General features: G+C 45.4%; 1 long non-coding RNA gene across 1 annotated transcript; it reads left to right on the forward strand.

Moving 5' to 3' along the window:
* Positions 1-392: 392 nt before the first annotated feature.
* LOC124464527 lies at positions 393-8,298 on the forward strand. Its single transcript, XR_006955735.1, has 3 exons — positions 393-609; positions 6,541-6,675; positions 7,714-8,298. It is a non-coding gene; the product is annotated as an uncharacterized LOC124464527 (long non-coding RNA).
* The last annotated feature ends 425 nt before the right edge of the window (positions 8,299-8,723 follow it).

Consider the following 8,723-nt stretch of genomic DNA (forward strand, 5'->3'; position numbering starts at 1 on the left):
GTTTGTGAAGTCTTCGGACTCCAAAAATTGACCTGAGTTTCCTTTTTAAAGTTTGAAGTCTATCACACTCATCATTCATATGTGACAGGGAGTAAGTACAGAGAGGGGGTTGAGATGTATTTGATAGGGTTTATGTTGATTCTTAAACCCATCATCCTTCATATGCTGCAGTGTAAGGATCACTGGTAAGGTACCTAGGCTCAATGTGGGCAGCAAAACGCACCTTTGAAAAAAAAAAGAAAACACCGGACAAAAGACAATTAAGTCAATAACGGATGCGACTCGATCAGTTACACAGGTGCTGGTGTGCAAGCATTGCCCCGTAAAACCACCTATATACGATCATTTTGGCTCAGTGCCTCTTTGGAGGGACGACACAGATCGACCTCTCCTCCCACCGACTGGTCCTTGGCATTTGTAGCTAATTTGCTCTCGCGTTGTTGTTCCTGTGTGTGAAGCGCACACGATGACCAGCACAGGGATTTCACCTCGTCCTTGAGAGTGAGGGAGACACGAATAACCCGAACACATCGGCAGCTCGACCCAACTCTCACCTCTAGCCTACCTTTTCCTCTGAGATATCACGGACCAAGCCGTCCTTGCGACTCGGTAAGTGAACAGAAACGTATCGAACTTCAGAATAACAGACAGGTAGACATGTGTACCGTTGTTACTCTGCGCGCACTGTGCAAAGGGGAAAGGAAATGTGAGCCCCTGCCTATTGTAGTACACCGTTCATCGGCTGCAAACGAGTCTCAGTCCGTGCACGACACTGTAGACTACTGCTGTTCGAGCTGCTGTTCGCTCTCCGCGCGAGGAGTACGGTTCTGTGAAATTCGATTCACTGCTATTGCCGTTTGGGATTACAACGCGTTTCCCTCCAATCACCACCCAGCTCCTGTAGCCTAATAAACATCTGGAGTAACTGCGAATTCAGACAGAAAATATGACTACAAAGCCTGCCACTCAGAAGTCTCTCACCTGTGAGTCAGGATGAACGTGTTGTAGTGTCAGAGCAGCTGAACACTCAGGAAGCCTCTGCACTTCGACCAACTTGACAGAACTAAACTGATACACACAAGCCTTGTTGTAAATACCTCATCTTATTGCATTGTCTCATAACTTTGTCTATCATTTACTTTGATCTCTTCAATGAATTCCATATAGTAAGATGCTGAGATGCCCACATGGTGACACGTGTTGTCTCTCAATATTATCTCTTCATAGGTGCAGCAACATGAGTACAGCACTGTCATTGTAGATCAGTGAACAATATAAGTGACTGTCATGCATTAAATCTCCTCCCAGAATCCCTCAGATCTAGTACCCCCCTCCCCTTGCCCTGTAAGTGCCATTCTCATCTCATAGCAATGAAAACTATGGACCAGAGTGCGGGTCCTTATGTGTGTGTGTGTGTGTGTGTGAGAGAGAGAGGATGTGTGTGTATTTCACCCTGGCTCCGGTGGCCTGCCCTCCTTAATGAGGAGGAGAGAGCCAGCTATCCTATAGGAAAATCCTGCTGTCTGTAGTAGTTAGTTTAGTTTGTTCTGACTGGTCTCTGGGCCTCAGTCTGGCCCTGGTTCTTTGATAACTGGGAGGTTTGCTCAGTGGGAGTTCTCTGTCCACTGTGTTTGTGGAAAAGTGAAGGCTGTTCATGTCACAGTTGTTAGTCTGTGGGGAAACAGTGGGCTGAATTCTGTGGTGTAATGTTGTAGATACGGTTTGTCTCAGTGTGTAGCTAAAGTCGACATCAGTACAGGCCTCTGCAGATTTGTGTGAGCTTAGTTCAAAGCTATATTATTGTAAATGTCTCATATTAGTTAGTTAATATTGCTAAGTTCATCATCTTTGAATGATAACGTCTAAAAGATGTTAGAGGTTTTACCACTCACTCCTGTTGATGTTGTCACAGAGGAGGATCTTGAGAGCTGGTTTCTGGCCTGTTTCTGTGGGCAGTGTTGGCAGCAGGGAATAGTCTTATCTTGTTTGAAAATCAGGGATTGGTTTCCGACCACGGACAGACAAGGAAGGAAACTGAAAATATGTTCATACACATTGTTTCTGCATTGCATCCATGCATACAGTCCTACATGCGTGTGCACTGTATGTGTGTTGTTCAAAACTTATATTTTATGAAGTGAGGTGGTGATGAAGCAGGTGAAGGTTAGCTCTGAAGGGAGGTGGTGGTGAACCAGGTTAGCTCTGAAGGGAGGTGGTGTTGAACCAGGTTAGCTCTGAAGGGAGGTGGTGGTGAACCAGGTTAGCTCTGAAGGGAGGTGGTAGTGAACCAGGTTAGCTCTGAAGGGAGGTGGTGGTGAACCAGGTTAGCTCTGAAGGGAGGTGGTGGTGAACCAGGTTAGCTCTGAAGGGAGGTGGTAGTGAACCAGGTTAGCTCTGAAGGGAGGTGGTGGTGAACCAGGTTAGCTCTGAAGGGAGGTGGTGGTGAACCAGGTTAGCTCTGAAGGGAGGTGGTGGTGAACCAGGTTAGCTCTGAAGGGAGGTGGTGGTGAACCAGGTTAGCTCTGAAGGGAGGTGGTAGTGAACCAGGTTAGCTCTGAAGGGAGGTGGTAGTGAACCAGGTTAGCTCTGAAGGGAGGTGGTGGTGAACCAGGTTAGCTCTGAAGGGAGGTGGTGGTGAACCAGGTTAGCTCTGAAGGGAGGTGGTGGTCAAGCAGGTGAAGGTTGGCTCTGAGGCTGCAGATGAGACTGGTCCAGCAGGAGATGTATGTCAAGCTTTGAATAACAAACTGAATGGTTCTAATGATGAACCACACAACTTTTACATTACATTTACATTTAGTCATTTTGCAGACGCTTTTATCCAAAGCGACTTACAGTAAGTACAGGGACATTCTCCGAAGCAAGTAGGGTGAAGTGCCTTGCCCAAGGACACAACTTCATTTGGCATGGCTGGGAATCGAACCAACAACCTTTTAATTAATAGCCCGACTCCCTAACCGCTTAGCCATCTGACCCCGACACAACAGCTGAAGGAACACACAGTAGGACAGATCACATTCATCACATGCTCTCTTACACACACAGACACACTCAGGTAAGTACACTCATACATAGCCACTACACACACACACACACACAGATAAATAGACAGGGAGGGAGGATTACAGACACAGGTGTTGTGGAGCTTGTGATTGAACTGTTCCATGTTAATCAAACACGGAACACAAAACTGTCAACAAATTCTTTAATGTGGCCACTCGCTGGAGCATACTTGTCTCTCTCCATGTCCTTCTCCATCCTCTCTCTTCCTTTCTCTCTGCTTTTCTTGTGCTTCCCTGTAGAGAGCCTTGCAGCAAGGGGCTCAGAAACACCCACCACCGTCTCTCTCTCTCTCTCTCTCTCTCTCTCTCTCTCTCTCTCTCTCTCTCTCTCTCTCTCTCTCTCTCTCTCTCTCTCTCTCTCTCTCTCTCTCTCTCTATCTCTATCTCTATCTCTGTCTCTCTCTGTCTATCTCTCTCTCTCTCTCTCTCTCTCTCTCTCTCTCTGTCTCTCTCTGTCTATCTCTCTCCCTCTCTCTCTCTCTCTCTGTCTCTCTCTCTCCCAGGGTGCCTACAGAGCTTGGACGGGGCTGAATAGCATTTGCCAAGATATATGAATTATAAGACTAATTGGCTTAAGTGGCTTGTCCTAACATTGTGTCTTCCTAACAGTGCGCAGGCAAGCTTAGGCAGAATAGTAGAAATAAAATGGAACCAAAATACCCATATTTTGAGGTCAGGATTAGATTTCATAAAAGAAACTCTTAACTTTTTTATTTTTTGTGCCTTCCCTTCTTTTTTCCCATTCAGTGCAACTGCAAAGTATTCTATTGTTATCCAGTAGAAAGATAGTCCTTTTTTATCCCTGCCTTTCAGTAAGTGAGTTGTTACAATATTTGACGTTAAAATAAGCCAAATCAGCTTAAGAACATCAAACTGGGACAGATATATGTGTATGTACGTTCCTGGGGATAAAGAGGAGGCTGGAGCCAGGAATAACAACAATAGGAATCAGAAAGAGAGAGAGAGAAATAGATAGAAACACGGAGAGAGAAATAGAGACAGAGGGAGATAGAATGAGAGAGAGAGAGAGAGAGAGAGAGAGAGAGAGAGAGAGAGAGAGAGAGAGAGGGGAAAGGAAGAGGATGATAGTGGGTGGTGTTGTGCATAAATTGCATTACTGCTTGTTCCTTCTACTGTGAGTGTATGTGGGTTAGGCCGTCCAGGGTCCTGGTGACATGGGCTGTGATGGGAGAGGCAGCTGTTGGTTTTGAAACAGTGTCTCCCTTCAGGTCTCATTTGCTGTGCTTCGATTGAACCTCATGACCATGTCTATGGGGATGAGACACAAGTAGAGTCTTATTAGACACAAGGAGACTCTGATGAGAGACAAGGATAAACTTGTGTGTTGTGTTTCTGGAATTGAAACACGATGTGTCTTCTGGGTTCAACTCATGATTGTCTTTACCTCCTGTTCAACCTCGCATACAGGATGTTGGGGGCCTCTGTTCCGGACACATACACACACACACACACACACACACACACACATACACACACACACACCATACACACAAACAACAACAACAGGCCCTGTGCATTTTTTCAAGGACACACTATTAAATAAAAGAAGCAGAGACTATGAAGTATCTATACAACTCTGTGAAACAGTTACTGTGAAACAGTTACTTTACAGCTTCTTTGTGTTCTTGCTCCTTTCCAAAGGAGGGCTGTTTCTTGGATCAAACCAGACCTCAACTTTCATTGTGCCAACAAGAGTGAGAGAATCCCTCTGCTATACCTTCTTATTCTTCTCCAAATGGAGCCAGTATGTGTATGCTCAGAGACCATCTATCTTAGCACGGAGACTCAGGAGACCCAGTATGACCTGCACACACACACACGCACACACACACAATGCATATACACATGCACATGCATGCACAAATAAACATCAACAACCACACCCATATACACACACAACCACATCTACAGCCACACACACACACACACACACAGGCATGTCTCCCGGTGCACCCCTACATCGTTTCATTTGGAAAATGAGTCCATTCTCTCTGACCCTGTCCTTTCATCCATCTCCTTAGTGCATATACCAGTCCCTCTCCTGCACTTGCTTTACTAATTGGTGGCTGTACTTGCCCAACACCGATATCCTTTGATCATCTCACATCATTACGTTTACCTCATTAATTTGCTCAATGTGATTTTTCTCAAAATTTAAGGGTCCATGTAAAATTGTATTAATAATACATCATATGAGGAAAAAGAAAACGAAATTCCTTTGTGATTTCTCCTCCACTACCATCCCTCTCTCCTCTTATCTACTGATCCTGTTTTAGTGATCTGTAATGGGCAGCCGGAACAATGCATGTGAATAAGACGCACACACACACTGACCTGGATCTCTGCTGTATAAGGGAACACACTAGGCTCTGGTCGTGAACCGGAAGCTGTTTCTATACACCCCCGATACACAACAAAGAAAATGAGCATGCATACAAACACCCATGTCCTGTTCAGTCTGACTGAACCCCATACTGTAAACTGGTAATGCAATTCATACAAACACAAGTTACACACAGGTCACCTGTTCCTTCATGACATGCCAATAGATCTCCAAGCGAGCAGGCCTTGTCTATACCCGTTACCTGATCCATTATGCCTCAGTCCTCACCTTCTCCTTTGAATGCGAGATGAAGCCTCTCTCCCAGGCATAATGTATCCGCTTGTTCGCTCTCTGACAAAAGACTGTCATCTTCTTTGTTGTGGAGCGTTTATTGTCTTGCCATCAAGCTTGTAACTCCACACATAAAGACGGTGGCAATCTACTGAGCGGCAGATTGTCTTACAGATCATTTTGTCTTTAGGCGCAACACTTGCCTCTTTTCTCTATCTCTCCCACTCTCTCTGTCTCTTTCTCTACGTCTTTCTTTCTCTCTCTCATTGTCAAAGTGATTCCCGTTACTCTATTATCATATAGATAACAGAGCATTTGTATTCAGAAAAGAGAGCCAGCTCCTAATGTAATTTCTTATTGTTGTATGTGTTTAAATCGGCCACCACGTTCCTGTTATTCAACTATTCCACTTGTCTCCAACAGTCAACAGAAAGCAAGCTGACAACAGGCTGGATGTCAATTGATATGTTTCATTTCTAAGCAGCCTCGCTGCCTTGTCGTGTTTGATGATGATTACAGAGCTACTGTATTCACGCTATTGTTTCCATAAGTGAAATGAAACTTTAGATGTGCTGTATAAGGCATTCTTCTACTGTGGGTCGCTATGACTGTACATTTTACTGTATATGTGTGTGCCTATGTGTGGGTGTGCCTGTGTGTGTGTAGATGTGTGCCTGTGTTGGCCTTGGTGTGTGAGCGTGTGCATGTGTTTGTGTTTCTATGTGTTTGTGTTTCTCTGTGCATGTGTGTGTGTTTCTATGTGTGTGTTAGACAGGAAGAGGCCACTTAAGCCTGTGAGCCTTTCTTCTTGTCAGTGCCGATGCCATCCTGTCCTTCTGTCAGCCCCAAGGCCCTGATCCTGAATCAACTTCCTCTTCATCCTCACCTCAACCATTAGGACGTTTAACACCAAACTGACCTCAGAGCAGCCTGTAGCCTCGTCCTAATGGCAGTGTCTCTTTAGAAGCCATCTGAATGGTGAGTCACTGTGGAAGGAGACAATCTGTTCAGCATTCCACCCACAACTCTCACCGTCCTTCCTTTGCTTCCTTGCTCTGCTGTTAGCTTTCTCCACGGGCTGTTTTTGTTCAGCTTGTTCTGAGAACAAGTCCTTGATACTGTAGTTTGTCCTTAAGTGTTGCTGTTTTTAACCGCGCGTCTCACATCACAGAAGTATTGGAGACAGACTCAGGGTCTGGTGTAGGTTATATGACTCGCATGTCTGAGCCATGTGTTTCTTTAACGTCGTAGTTGTGTTCTTTTGTTTTATGTTGTTCTGTGTGTCTGATAGGCACGTCTTGGTACACTGCACGGCTGTATCCTTAATCTGCTTGTAAATACGTGTGCGTGCTGTCGGCTTGTGTGTGCATGCACACTTGTGTTTTAACACCAGCGAGTAGGTGTGTGTGTGTGTGTGTGTGTGCGTGCTCGTGTGTTCCTGTGCGTGTGTGTGTGAGTGTGTTCCTGTGCGTGTGTGTGCTCCTCTGTCTGAGAGCTACTCTCTGATCTTCCCCCTGCGTTCTTTCACTTTCAACATCTTCTCTTTCTTATGGAAAAGAGCCAATTAGAGTTGTGTCTGTTTGTTTAAAACAAAATGGCTTTTAATTAGTGTGATCAAAACCTCTCTTCTGTAGGCCCCAGGATGCTCTTTGTAGTTCCCTTCTAGATTCCAGATGGTTTTGATGCTGCCTGATAGAACAGGAAGACAATCTGATGAGTTTTAATGAATGCACGTAGTTTGTCTATCTGCTTTTTCGTTCTCTTCCTCTCTGTCTCTGGGTCTTTTGTTGTATTGTTTTTGTGACTGCGTCTTCCTTCCCTCTCGCCTCCCTGTGTATTTCTCTCTGTCTCTGTGTCTTTCCTCTGTTTCTCCCTCCCTGCCCCTCTCTCTCTCTTTCTCTCTCTCTCTCTCTCTCTCTCTCTCTCTCTCTCTTTCTCTCTTTCTCTCTTTCTCTCACTTGCTCTTCCACCTTCTCTGATCATCAGTGAGGATGTGTCCTTTGTGTCTCACCACAGGCTTCTTCTGCTGGACGTGACCTCACATCCTCCATCATGGTAGTGTCAGCGAGACTCACAGGGTCCTGCTCTCTGGCTGTCAGAATGGCTGTGTTTCAGGCTTAGACTGGCACAGTCCTGGAATCTCTGTCAGACTTGGGTGATTCTAGAATATCTGTCAGACTGTCTGTTGTAGACCCTCTGTCAGACTGTCTGTGTTCTATAGTGCTTGTGTTCTATCTGGCTGTGTTGTAGTTTCTGAGTTCAACGTCATTTACCCAATGTACTAAGCTGTGTCAGTGTCCTTGTTCCAAGCCAGATGCTTGGCCCAGTCAGGTCGGGTTCTGAGGAAGCGCTGGGAGGGGTGTGTGTGTGTTTGTGGGTGTGGACGTGTCTGTGTGTGTGCGTTTGTTTGCACAAACACACCAGGTGCTTTACCGTCCTTCCTCTGAGTGTGTTTGTGTTGTTTTTATACTCTGTGATTGATGTATTTCTGACAATAGCTTCAGGGAGGGAATTGTAGACCTACTGGTCAGCTCTCTGTATTGGGCCTTAATTGACGTTTTTTTGTGTGTGCTTATGTGTTTATGTTGTGTGTGAGTGTGTGTGTGCTTATGTGTTTATGTTATGTGTGAGTGTGTGTGTGCTTATGTGTTTATGTTATGTGTGAGTGTGTGTGTGCTTCTGTGTGTGTGTGTAGGGAGGGAGTTGTCAAGGGTTTCTGCTGACAGCTGTCAGGTTACTTGACTCAATCTTTTCTATTTCTTCAGGTCTCTTACCCCCCCCCCCCCCCCCAACATACACACACACACACACATCTCCCTGAACATGTAGAGATTCTAAGCTTTTATTGTTCCCTCTTGTCCTTTCATTCTGTTCATCTATCAGACAATGCCACTCTGAGACCAATGAATAAAATATGCCTCTCATAAAAACCGTGTGTGCGCATGTGTTTGTGTGTGTGAGAGAGAGAGAGAGAGATAGACCGGGGGAGAGCGAAGAGTGAAAGATAGAAAAAGTGTGGGAGGGAG

Source organism: Hypomesus transpacificus, unplaced genomic scaffold (genome assembly GCF_021917145.1).
Source record: "Hypomesus transpacificus isolate Combined female unplaced genomic scaffold, fHypTra1 scaffold_363, whole genome shotgun sequence".
NCBI classification, from domain to species: domain Eukaryota; kingdom Metazoa; phylum Chordata; class Actinopteri; order Osmeriformes; family Osmeridae; genus Hypomesus; species Hypomesus transpacificus.